This window comes from Triturus cristatus, chromosome 4_2 (genome assembly GCF_964204655.1).
Source record: "Triturus cristatus chromosome 4_2, aTriCri1.1, whole genome shotgun sequence".
In the NCBI taxonomy this organism is placed as follows: domain Eukaryota; kingdom Metazoa; phylum Chordata; class Amphibia; order Caudata; family Salamandridae; genus Triturus; species Triturus cristatus.
In genome coordinates this window covers 905,001,110-905,013,952 of record NC_140586.1, presented here as the reverse complement: position 1 = coordinate 905,013,952, position 12,843 = coordinate 905,001,110, and the positions used below count along the sequence as shown (strand labels likewise).

General features: G+C 46.8%; 1 long non-coding RNA gene across 2 annotated transcripts in view; it reads left to right on the top strand.

Annotated features, from left to right (window-relative positions):
* LOC146835386 (uncharacterized) overlaps nucleotides 1–12,843 on the top strand; it is a 105,315-nt gene that overhangs the window by 73,299 nt on the left and 19,173 nt on the right. The window contains exon 3 of one of the 2 annotated variants that reach the window (XR_014960432.1): nucleotides 9,428–9,509. The exons of the other annotated variant lie outside the window; for it this stretch is intronic. This is a non-coding gene — a long non-coding RNA (uncharacterized LOC146835386). The remainder of the gene's footprint in view (nucleotides 1–9,427; nucleotides 9,510–12,843) is intronic. 2 annotated transcript variants of the gene reach the window in all.

Sequence of the window (12,843 nt, the reverse complement as noted above, 5' to 3'; positions counted from 1 at the left end):
CGTGTTTAATAACACGAAACGCTTAATGAAAACACGCGAAAGAATTGCCTGGGCAGCCGGCGCAATGCATGCTGGGCCAGCAGTTCTCTACGGCCGGCTCTTTGCAGTGCTGGACCACAGACGCGCTCACGTGGGCACGTACGGCGCAGTCTATCGACTCAGCCACCGCAGCCTGCTCGAGAGCCATCGACCCCCGATTGGAGGAAGCGGTCTTAACTGCTCAGGCCAGGGAGCTTGGATCAATGTTAATAGACTACAGCACGCGGTGCTTTATCGGTGCACTAAAATGAGGCGCCCCAGTGAACCGTCTCTCTCCTTTTCTCCCTCTCTGTCACTTGCTTCTCTTCCCAGGCATCTTTCTTACTCACTTGTTCTTTGTCTCTTACTGCTTTTACTTTCTTTCCCCCATATGTAGTATTCTTGTAGATACTAAAGACACGGACACAGCGTCTAGTTGGTCAGCTTCTTTTATTAGCTCCTTCCTCATACAGGGCTAATGGCTAACTGCCTTACTAGCCCTCGGCTCCTCCCTTTCGCCCGCCCTGGTCTCCCCACTCAGGCCGGTCCTAGTGCCGAACATATTGCCGTCATTACATCTCCCCCCTCTGTAAATAAAAAAACATAATATGACCAGCACAGCAGCTGTCTCTTCAAAGTTCCTCAATGAGACGAGACGGTTTTCTGATGATCCGTCTGGGGCGTGCTTGGTGTTCAGGGTTGTCACTCTCGCTCTCGTCGGCCATTTCCATCAATGCCTGACTATGGTGCGGCAGTGTTTCTGGTTCTCTCTTCTCTATTTTTGGGTCAGTCAGTAGTTCCTTAATTGTGGGTCCGCACTTCTTAAAGTACGTCACGTTCCTGGTGAGTCTTTTTCCCTCAGTCTCTGCAGTAATCATGGTTCCTTTTTGTTGTATCACCTTCAGCGGAACTTCATGGTATTTGCTGTCCGTCTTCCGGTGTTGTTCTTGTCGGGCCAGCACCCAGTCTCCTTCTTGTATTTGAGGGGGCGTGGCACGTCGCCGTCCATCTGCATAGTCCTTCATCTTCTCTTTCTTTATCTTGTCTCTGGCTGCCATCTCCTCATGGTCAGAGTCGGAAAGCTGTTCGTCCGCTGCCGTCGTCATCATCGGTAGCCTGGTGCGCACTGGGCGTCCCAGCATGAGAGTGGCCGGACATTTGCCTGTGGTGGAGTGAGGCGTGTTTCGGTATGCTCGCAGTACCTCGTTGAGTGCCGTCTGAACGCTCTTTCCGGTGAGTTCTGCTTGCTGAATGGCTTTCTTTATTGTAGCCATGAAGCGTTCAACCATTCCGTTGGCCTGCGGCCACAATGGTGTAATCTTGCGGTGCTTGAAGTTAAGGTGTTGAGCAAAATCAGCAAAGTCGTGGCTGTTGAATGGAGGCCCGTTATCTGACTTCACCACGAGGGGAATGCCCCATGCGGCAAAGATTTCCTCCAGTATGGGTATGGTACTCGATGCTTTCGTTGACGAGCACAGTTGCGCGATGGGGAATCTGGAGTACTCGTCCATGATGACTAGGACATATTGGCCTGATTTTATGGGCCCAAAGAAATCAATGGCAGTGTGTTGCCAGACACCCTCCGGTAGTGGAGACATTTGTAGCGGTGCAGGGGGGTCCGAACGGCTCACCAGTTGACACTGCGGGCAGTCGTTCAGAGTTGTCTCTACCATCATGTCTAGTGTCGGAAACCAGACTCTCTCACGGAGTGCTCTTTTTGTTGCTACGATGCCCCGGTGCCCTTCATGCGCTAAGTTGATGACTCCTTGTCTCAGTTGTCGTGGTATCACTATTCTGGTGTCTCTTAACACAAGGCCGTTTGTTGCTATTGACAGTTCGTCGTGGACATGTTTGAATGCCGCCATTTCTCGGTCGTTTTGTTCATTGTCTTGCGTGTGTCTCCAGCTGTTTGTTTGAATCCGACGTTTCACCTCTTGTAAGGTGTCATCTGTTTGTGTCGCTTCACAAATGGCTTCCAGTGGAACGGCAGGAGGTCTCGCTTGGTCTACTACGAAGTGGATGTATTCATCCGCAATTGATTGTTCTGATCCGTTTGATCTGATGGGGTGCCGGGACATGTAGTCTGCTGGGTTTGCAGCTTTTCCAGGTTTGTGGATGATGGTGTAGGTGTATTCCTGGAGTCGGAGGCCCCATCGCTCTATTCTTGGTGGCATTTTTGCTCGTGGGTTACCAAAAATCGTGGTCAGTGCTTGATGGTCAGTCACTAGTGTAAAGTGTTTCCCAAATATGAAAATATGAAAATGTTCACAGGCCCAGACGACAGCCAGGCTTTCTTTCTCTGGCTGTGAATATGCTCTCTCCGTGTCTGTTAAACTTCTGCTGGCATATGCCACTATGTGTCGCTGATCTTCTTCTCTCTCATATTGTGCTAGGATGGCTCCTAGTCCTACGGGGCTGGCGTCCACTGTTATTTCTGTTTTCTTTTTTGGATTGAAGTATGCCAAGTTTTTGGCCGACTCGACCGTTCTTTTGATTTCTCGGAACGCCCCTTCGCATTGGGTGGACCATTGGAAATGTTGCCCTTGCTTGGTGAGCATCCTCAGCGGGTAGCTTAGCGTGGCGTAGTCAGGTATGTACCTGGAGCAGTAGCTGGCCATGCCTAGGAACGATCGTACGTCTCCCACGTCCTCCGGGCTCGGTGCGTCGTTTAATGCTGCTACCTTTTCTGGGTCTGGTTTCATGCCACTTCCGGAGAATATGTGGCCGAAGAACTTCAGCGTTGGTTTGTGGAATTCACACTTGTCTCTGTTGAGTGTGAGATTGGCGTCCATGAGTGCATGGCAGACCTGATCTAGCGCTTTGTCGTGTTCTTGAGTCGTTGCGCCATATACGAGGATGTCATCACTGTAGTTTAGGACATGTGGAATGTGATGTATCGTTCTCCTGATTGCCTCTTGGAATATTTCCGCTGCTGATGATACTCCGAAGCTCAGTCTTTTGTACCTGAATAGTCCGAGGTGTGTCGAGAATGTCGTGATATATCTTGACCTTTCATGCAGTTCTAGCTGGTGGTACCCTTTGTTGAGGTCTAGTTTTGAAAATGTCTTGGCTCCGTTAAGGGACGTGATCATGTCGCTGATGTGAGGGCCTGGGTGTCTCTCTCTTTCTATCGCCATGTTAGGCGCTCTCATATCCACACATAGTCGTACTCTGTTAGTCTCCCCTTTCTTCGGGACTACCACTACCGGGGAGACCCATGGCGTTGGTCCCTCTGTTCTTTCTATGATCTCTGCTTCCAGTAGATCCTGCAGCTCCTTCTCCACCGCTTCTTGCAGGTGGAACGGTATTTTCCGGTGATGCTGTGCTACCGGTGTGACTTGTTCGTTTATGTGTAGTCTTATTTGGCAGCCTTTCATCTTTCCCAAGCCTTGAAATAGCTTGGGGAATTTTTGGATGATAGTTGGTTTGTCAGCTACTCGGTATAGGATGTCAACCAGTTTCAGTCTTTCTGCAGTGGCCAGGCTCAGGAGGCAGTCGGCCTCAGGCCCCTCGATGACATGGATATAGGCTGATATTGTGCGATCTTGGTACGACAGTTCTGTTGCAAATTTCCCAAGACACGTTAGTGGCTTTTTGGACATCCACGTGTATACTCGTACATGTGCGTTATCCAGCTTGGGAGGTGACTTCATTCGTTGGTATTCTGTCACGGGCAAGTAATTTAGTGAGGCCCCACTGTCTAGCACGAACTTTGTGGGGTGGGTACCAATTCTGATGATGACATGCTTTCAAAATGGTTGTCTCTGCCACACTTTCGGCATTGTTGCCCCAGTGCCGGGCACGCGTCGGCATGTGGGAAGTCGTATCCGCATCGGTAGCATTTGAGTTGTCTCTCCGATCGTTCCCTGGTGTGAGTTCTGCCTTTGTGTCCTTTGTTTGACTGGTGGTGATGTTTCTTGGATCGCATTTGTGGTGGTGATCTTCCATGCATTTGCCGAGACTGTATCCTGAATGCTTGTTCCCGTCTTTCACCTTTCCCGGCTTCTATTTTCTTTGCATGTTCATCGGCTTGTTCATCTATTCTCGTCATTTCTACTACCTCTTCCAGCGAGTAGCTTCTCTTGAGCAATTTGCGTCTCAGTGGTTCAGAGAGGCAGCCTTCTATGACCCTCAGCCGAAGGGCGTCTTCAGTTGAAAACTTGTCAAAGTCACAATATCTTGCCAGTCGTCTCAGACGTGTGACGAACGTCTCCATTTGTTCACCTTTCTCTTGCGCGGCCAGATTGAATGTGTACCGCTCGTAGTCCACGTTCCTTTTGTGTAGGAACTTGCCATTTAGTGCTTCGCGAACTTTGTCATAGGTACCAGATGACTCAGCGGGCAGTTCTTTTATAATTCGGCCCACTTCCTTGCCAATCAAGTTCTTGAGGGCAAACAGTTGTTCATCAAGGTCCGTCACTTTGGACGCTTTCATGAAGTCCTCGAAATCTTCTATCCATTCTTGCCATCGCGGGCCCATGCCCCCACCTGATTCAAGAACGAGTGGCTCGGGGCGGCGCAGGAATGAGGCTCCAAACATACTTGCGGGAGCTGGGTCGGGCATTGTTCAACTGTTATTGCTGATTGAACTTCGTTTGTTATCCTTTACACTCGCTAGTGCTTGTTTCTTGGTTTCGTTGCACTCGCCAGTGCTTGTTTGTTACTTCTGTTGTATTTACCAATGCTTGTTTGTTACTTCCATTGCCTTTGTCAATGCTTGTTTGTTTGTTTTGTTGCACTCACCCGTGCTTGTTTGTTATTTCTGTTGCATTTACCAATGTTTGTTGCTTCTGTTGCATTTACTAATGCTTGTTTGGTACTTCTGTTTGTCTTTACCAATGCTTGTTTGTATCTTCTATTGCATGTATCAATGCTTGTTTGTTGCTTCTATTGTATTTGCTAATGCTTGTTTGTTGCTTTCGTTTCATTTACCAGTGTTTGTTTGCATTTTGATTCATCCGCCTGACTTAAAGATGGCCGCCGGTGGTTCTTAACAAGGGATCGGGCAAGTCTCGTGCCTGATTTCAAGATGGCCGCCGCGAGAATCTCGTGTACAGCGAGATTTTGGCTTTTCAGATGGCCGGAGACCCGCGCTCGTTCACGCTTGATTTTACTCAATATCACTCACCGGGGCTCCACTTCTGGACACCGCTACCATGCCTGGTAGGGTTATTTTCTTTATTTCTGGGCACTGTTCACTGTTGCCGCCGGGGTGGGCTCCCGGTCGGCTCTTTCAATATCACCTGTGGTTCTCGGTCAGTCGCCGCCGGGGTGGGCTCCCGGTAGGCTCGTTCCGTCTCGCGCTCCAACCCCACACGCAGGGTGAGCAGTTCTCGGTCAGTCGCCGCCGGGGTGGGCTCCCGGTAGGCTCGTTCCGTCTCGCGCTCCAGCCTCCACACGTGGGGCGAGCTCCTGCTTTGTTGCCGCCGGGGTGGACTCCCGGTGGGCACTTCTGTCGTCGCGCTGTTCCTCGCTTCACGCACACGTGGAAGCTCTTTCGTCGCCAGTTGTAGTATTCTTGTAGATACTAAAGACACGGACACAGCGTCTAGTTGGTCAGCTTCTTTTATTAGCTCCTTCCTCATACAGGGCTAATGGCTAACTGCCTTACTAGCCCTCGGCTCCTCCCTTTCGCCCGCCCTGGTCTCCCCACTCAGGCCGGTCCTAGTGCCGAACATATTGCCGTCATTACACCATATTATCCTTTTCTCTCCCACATCCATGAGTCACTTACTTTCTACTTATTTTCTCTCCTTCTGTTTCTTGTTTTCTCCTCTCTGCTCTTCTTGCTTATTGTCTGTCTGTCTATTTATAAAGCTCCTATTATGACTATCCTAGACTGGATTACTGCAATTCTCTTCTGACTGGCCTACCCAAATCTCACCTCTCTCCCCTCAAATCCATCCTCCATTCAGCACTTCGCTTTATTTTAGGGTCCAAACAAAGAGATCAAATCACTTCTATCCTGTCTTCTCTTCGATGGCTTCCCATCGAGGCAAGATCTATTTACAAAACTGCCTGCATCACCCACAAAGCCTTGCACACTTCCCCACCTCGTTACCTGGCGTATAAACTGAAAATGTCTGGAGGCTCGAGACCTTCTCGGAATGCGGAAAAGTTTCTGCTTGAGCCCCTCTCCTTCAAAAGGGAAAGATCGATGCCTCAATCGTTCTCAGGTAATGCGGTGAGAATCTGGAACTCGCTTCTGCCATTGCTCCTTGCCACCACCTCTATCCGGATCTTCAAAGCTGACCTCAAATCTCTTCTCTTCCAAAGACACTGTCAGAACTAATACCTTCATTCTCAGACCCCTCTGCGAAGTCCGTTCATCATTGTAAATTTGTAATATTTTCTTTTACATTCCCCACCCTTGCTTGCTGTGTTTGATCTTGTATTATTGCCTTCTATGGTTTTACACTACCTCTTCTAGTCTCCTGTTTATTTTTGTAACGTTCTATTTTGTAACATTTCTCTCATGTAACGTATCTGGTTCTATTGTACAGCGCTCTAACGCCTTCGGGTAAAGTCCGCGCTATAAAAAAAATGCATTAAATTAATTAATTAATTAATTAATTCAGGGACAGCAAGCCACCACCTTTAACACTGGACGCTCACAGCTGTCGCTGTATCCTTCAATCAAAAAGGGAGCTGTTCCCATTGGGTGTTTCGAGCACCATCCAGTGAAGAGAAAAACAGCTCAGTCCCGCCTCCCTAACAATCACCAATAGGCGTTCTAGAATGTTCCTTTGTTTGATGAAGTCAGCTGTCTTGTGACATAATTCACTGGATGGCCCCTTTTAGCACGGCCCTGTATGCAGCCACCCCAGGAAGCTGTCCTGTGACGTCATTCACCGGATGGCCCATTTAAGCATGGCCCTGTATGGTGCCTCACCAGTCAGCTGTCCAGTGACGTCATTCACCGGATGGCCCCTTTAAGCCCGGCCCTGTTTTCAGCCACATCAGTCAGCTGTCCTGTGACGTCATTTACCAGATGGCCCCACAGCCCTGTATGCAGCCACACCAGTCAGCTTTCCTGTGACGTCATTCACCGGATGGCCCCTTTTATCATGACCCTGTATGCAGCCACACCAGTCAGCTGTCCTGTGACGTCATTCATCGGATGGTCCCTTTTAGCCTTGCCCTGTTTTCAGCCACGCCAGTCAGCTGTCCTGTGATGGCATACACCGGATGGCCCCTTTAAGCCCGGCCCTCTATACAGCCACATCAGTCAGCTGTCCTGTGACGTCATTCAGCAGACGGCCCCTTTAAGCCCGGACCTGTTTTCAGCCACACCAGTCAGCTGTCCTGTTACGGAATTCACCGGATAGCCCCTATAAGCCCGGCCCTGTATGCAGCCACACCAGTCAGCTGTCCTGTGACGTCATTCACCAAATAGCCCCTTTATGCCCGACCCTGTATGCAGCCACACCAGTCAGCTGACCTATGAGGTCATTCATCGGATGGTCCCTTTTAGCCTTGCCCTGTTTTCAGCCACGCCAGTCAGCTGTCCTGTGATGGCATACACCGGATGGCCCCTTTAAGCCCGGCCCTCTATACAGCCACATCAGTCAGCTGTCCTGTGACGTCATTCAGCAGACGGCGCCTTTAAGCCCGGACCTGTTTTCAGCCACACCAGTCAGCTGTCCTGTTACGGAATTCACCGGATAGCCCCTATAAGCCCGGCCCTGTATGCAGCCACACCAGTCAGCTGTCCTGTGACGTCATTCACCAAATAGCCCCTTTATGCCCGACCCTGTATGCAGCCACACCACCACAGGCTGCTTCTAATTTGAAACCTGTGTGCACTATTTTATCTTCTGTAAGTGGGACCCTCACCCCTTCGATAGGCAACATCAATGTGCAATGAAGGCCATGCGTGTGACGTCACCAGGGCTGGGCAGCCCACCAGGCATTTCCCTGGTGGGCTGGAGTCCCTGGAGGTTGATTTGGAAAGCCCAGGGGAACTCCTGGAACCTCTTTCAATATTGAACCGTATTTACATCGTCTTCCATCTTGTTTAAACGTCATCCTATTTCACATGATGTTTTTGTTGATTCCGTTTCTAAAATAAACTTTGCTAGTTTCGTACAAGTCATCAGAGCAAGTTCCCAGAAAATGCTTCCTGAATGAATGGACAAATCTTGCGCGTGCTGGTTCTGTTAACATTGTTTGAGTTGAACTGTGTAACCAAGACTGAGGGAACGATCGAACCATGAGTATTTGTGGTGGGAAAATCACCAAATGTATTCTCTGTAGAAATGTTTCCTTTAGACTGTTTCCTATTTGTTGAAAACTTCATGAATTATGTTTTCCCATCAAATGTATGAACCCCATTGTCTTAGGTACTATCTAAGAGTGTGCACTTCTCTCACCATTGTCTGAGAGACACGTCTTCCATTCTTGAAGGTGAATCTATACCGGATTTTGTACTGAACTGTACTGAGACCTTTACGCATGATTCGTGCTAGGCTGCTAATTTTCTGATAACATATTTTGGGCCCGATTCACAGAACTAACTTAAGAAAAAATCCTAAACTTACTACCGTTTTGGTATTCACAGAAGGCACTTACTCATTTTGGTATTCACAGAAGACACTTACTCATTTTGGTATTCACAGAAGACACTTACTCACTTTGGTATTCACAGAAGTTAGAAGTCCTAACTTTAGGACTCCTAAATGCTTTCTGTGAATACCGAAAGCCTTAAAATTAGGATTTTTCTCAGTTTAGAAGAAGTAAAATTAGGAGTCCTAACTTTGAGAATGTTTAAGGAGTGTTATGTGGGTCCAATTTCACTCTAAACTGCCAGTTCCAATCGGTGAACACCAAAGTCTGAGCTACAGGGACTACACCGCTCCCTAATTTAAATTGCTTCACTGAATTTGTAAGGCTTTAGCTAGGCATCTTATTAGAGTTTGACGCACCAACGGATCTTTGTTGCAGAGGATGGTACCGATCTGAGCTGACCTTTGTCTCCATATTAATTGGATGTAGAGCCGGGTATGGTACCTTCTTGGTCCACATAGTTTGCCTTAAGATTTAAATTAGCCCCTCCAACCCGATCCTGGATCAAGAGAGACGAGAGGTGGCTGACAGAAGAACTACGACGTGAGTATCAATTTGGATTACATGAAGTAAGATCGTATTGCATGTTGGGAGTTGTAGTAAGTATATTGAGAGAGGAATGCTATGGGAAATAATTGAGGCTAAAAATAGGATAGCGTATATTTTTGGTCTTATTGGAGTTATAATTTTTGCGCTTTTGATGATGTTTTTTTCATTTTAGACGAGCGGTACCTCAAGTTAGAAGTTGAATTATTTATCTTGCCTGTTAGGAGAGGTGTACTCCGAAGCGCTATCAGTCACACCAAGTTAGAAATATAATTTACTTGTCTGGGTGTGTTAACAGAGCTCGATAGTGATCTCCTCCTGAGTGCTGAAGGTGTGAAGACGCTGAGTTGTGACTTTTGCCGGTCGAAGTTAGTGAGTGGGTGAGTAGAAAATATTTTTTCTTAGAAAACTTTGTGTAATAGGTGTAGGCAAAGGAATTATGGGGCATATCAACAACAACCGGCGATAATTATCTCTAAGCGCACTTAGCGTTAGGATAATTATCGCCGGCTAGCGTGAATTTTTATCGCTGAGATAGCGTGCTATTAGCAACGCTTATCTCAATAGTGATAAAAATCCTCACGCTAACAGGCTAACGTGAGATTATCGCTGGAAACCCAGCGATAATCTCACGTTACCTTGTTGATAGGGACAGGCAAACTTAGCCATGATATCCTCCTTCCATAGGATATCGTGGCTAAGTCTGAAAAATACCAGACGTAAAAAAGCAGCGTTAACCGCGGTTAGCGCTGCTTTTTTTGTCTCTAACAGGGTTAGCGACATTCTTGATAATAGGGGAAATGTCGCTTAGCGACATTTCTCCTATTATTTTACTCTGGATTGCCCCCTTTGCATCTCATCAGAGATGCAAGGGGAAGCGTAGAGTAAAAGGGTGCTAACATGCAAATTTGCATGTTAGCACCCTGTTGTTGATAGGGCGCTATTTTTATCTCTCCTTTTTTGGCTTTTAAAGCCAAAAAAGCAGAGATAAAGCCCTTGTTGATATGCCCCAAAGTTGGGAGACTTTGCAGTGATTAAGGTGTTGCATCATTGCTGTGGTGTGCCATGATTGGTGCAATTGGAGTGTTGCATTATTGCTGTGTCACACTGTGATTGTCTGATGAGCAGTGAAGCTGCATTGTGATAGGGTGACCTTTGACAGAGACGCACTGGGATTGGTGGATGAGTTACAGAGACTGTCAGTGTGGAAAAAGTGAGATGCTTGAACTAGGGCCACTTGCGAATAAAATTAAAATGGGAAGTCCCTTGTGAAAAAGAGAAAGCGATGTAAATAAAGAAGAAAAGTTCCCTCCAGAAGGTTCCCCTGTTATGGAAATGGCAGAGAAGAAAGGGTCACATATGCGTATCAGGCATCAACAGTGGCATGAATATGCAGCTAGAGATGGGGAATTATGATTTCTTCTGACTGGAACCTTCCACATTCCATGAATAGAAAGCTTGAAAAGAAAGATGTGCAAATTAAAGCCACAACCTGGACTTACTCATTTTGAGGCTTTGATCTTTGGGAGCAGATGGCAAACGAGAAAAGGAGGAAGAACTTTGAATTTAAAATTAAAAGTAGGGCTCACTCATGGAAAAATGAAGAAGAGGGAGAAAGTGTAGAGTGGAAGTTATTGAAATGGTGGGGACATATCCTCTATTGGAGAAGGAAGAGAAAGAAAAGGTTAAAGAAAACCTGAGCAAAAAGCAGATAATGAAAGTGAGGAAGAAAATGCCCTGATAGAAAAAGTGCTTAATGTTAGATCCCCCGTACAATGCCACTACTTTGGAAGTGCTGAGTGCCACCGCACCTGTAATGCCCGAAAATAGAGTGTTTGTGGGGTCCTCGATGGACCCTCCTGAGCCCCCAAGCTAAGCTGAGATATCCATCCTGTTTTCAACACAGACCCCTGTAACAGTTGCAATAAGCACCTTACCCATACCTGGCATGTTACCAGCTTCTGTAATTGAAACCTGTTCCTAATACACCACAAGATGCAGCCCCAAGTGCAGGAAGGATGGTTATAGTTCATTACCGAGGGGCAATTATAATCAGTAAAGTAAGTCCAAGACAATCAAATAGTACAGATGTGTCGATTGCTTCTCCCAGTAAAGGGATGTCCACCCAGATAATTCATTTGTCTCAGTTAAAGTCACAATTCTAAAAGCTGGTGAAGGGAAATGTGGGAATGGATTACTGGGACATTGTGAGGAAAATGAGATGCTGTATTTATGCAAAGAGGCAGCGGGATTGGCGGGAGAGATATGTGCTAAAATGGAAAAGGTGGCGAATGAATGCAGTGTTGATATAACGCAATGAAAGAAGCTGTGAAGAAATGCCAGAATGGATGCGAATGGAAAAGAGCTGCGAACGGAGGATTGAGAACGCATGTAAAGGAGTAAATTGAGAAGATTGGAGAACGGAGTGATACAGAGAAACTTAGAGAATTATGGTCAAAGAAACAGGAAAGTTCAGACGAAGCTGAAGGGGAAAGAGGGAGAAGACACTCCTATGGGTGAACAGATAAAGGAGTTTTCCCCATGTGAAGTTGTGCGTGTTCCGTGGTCTCGATCAGATCTTTTTTTATTTTAAAAATTCACTTCCAAAACGTAGGGCCTGATTTAGATCTTTGCGGACAAGTTACTCCATCACAATGGTGATGGGTGTCCCGTCCACCAAAATACAAATCCCGTTATGTCCTATGCGATTAATATTTTGGCGGACGGGATATCTGTCACTGTTGTCAGGGAGTAATGCTTCTAACAAGAAATAAATCAGGCCCTGAGAGAGAATCTCGACAAATCCAGATGGAGCAGAATGGGATTATCTATCAAATGTTTTGTAGGAGGGTTGGGATGTGCGGTTTGAAGTAGTGGTCCCAAAAGATTTGTGGGCAGAATTTAAGACAGCTGGGGATTGGTCCACGCAAGAACCGCCATGGGTGCAAGGGACTAATGCCCCTTCACCTATAATCAAGACCAAATAGGAGGAAGTAATAAGACATTTAAAGAAAACCAAAAAAATCGAATTGGTCAATAATATTTTGAACTTCACAGCAACCTAAGGAATCAGTGAATGCGTACTTTGAAAGGTTAAGGCAGGTGAAGAGAGAGCATTTTGGGAGGAATGATTCTATTGGCGAAAACATGGGAGGATTTCTTGCTTATTTTGTGTATAGGCTGAGACCAGACATTAGTAATCAAATCATGCAAGGTGTCATCTGTTGGCAGAGCAGATCAGCAGATGAGATTCTACAGTATGCTAAGTATCGCAGTGAGAATCTAGAAGCAAAATGAAAAGGATTGAAAAAAGGTTTGTGATAGCCCAATTGGCTCAAAATTTAGAAATGAAGGGCTCTCCAGTTCAGGTACCTGAGGTAGATCAAATTATGCCATACAAATGCAAGGAGTCCACTCGGGTTATGGTGGGATTATACCTGGAATAGGGAGAGGGAGAGGAAATGAAACAGGGACTAACATAAATGCCTTAAAGAAAGTTACTTCATGTCACATATGCCACAAGGTGGGTGTTCTGACTGGCACCTTCTGGTTGGCTGAGGCAATACCCCAGCCAGGCAGAATCAACCACTCCCATCAGGGGCGGGTGATTACACTCACTGTACAACTTGCGCTCACCCTTGGGTAGCTTGGCACTGTGCAGTCAGGCTTATCAAAGAGGCAATGTATAAAGCATTGGCAAAGCACTCAATCACA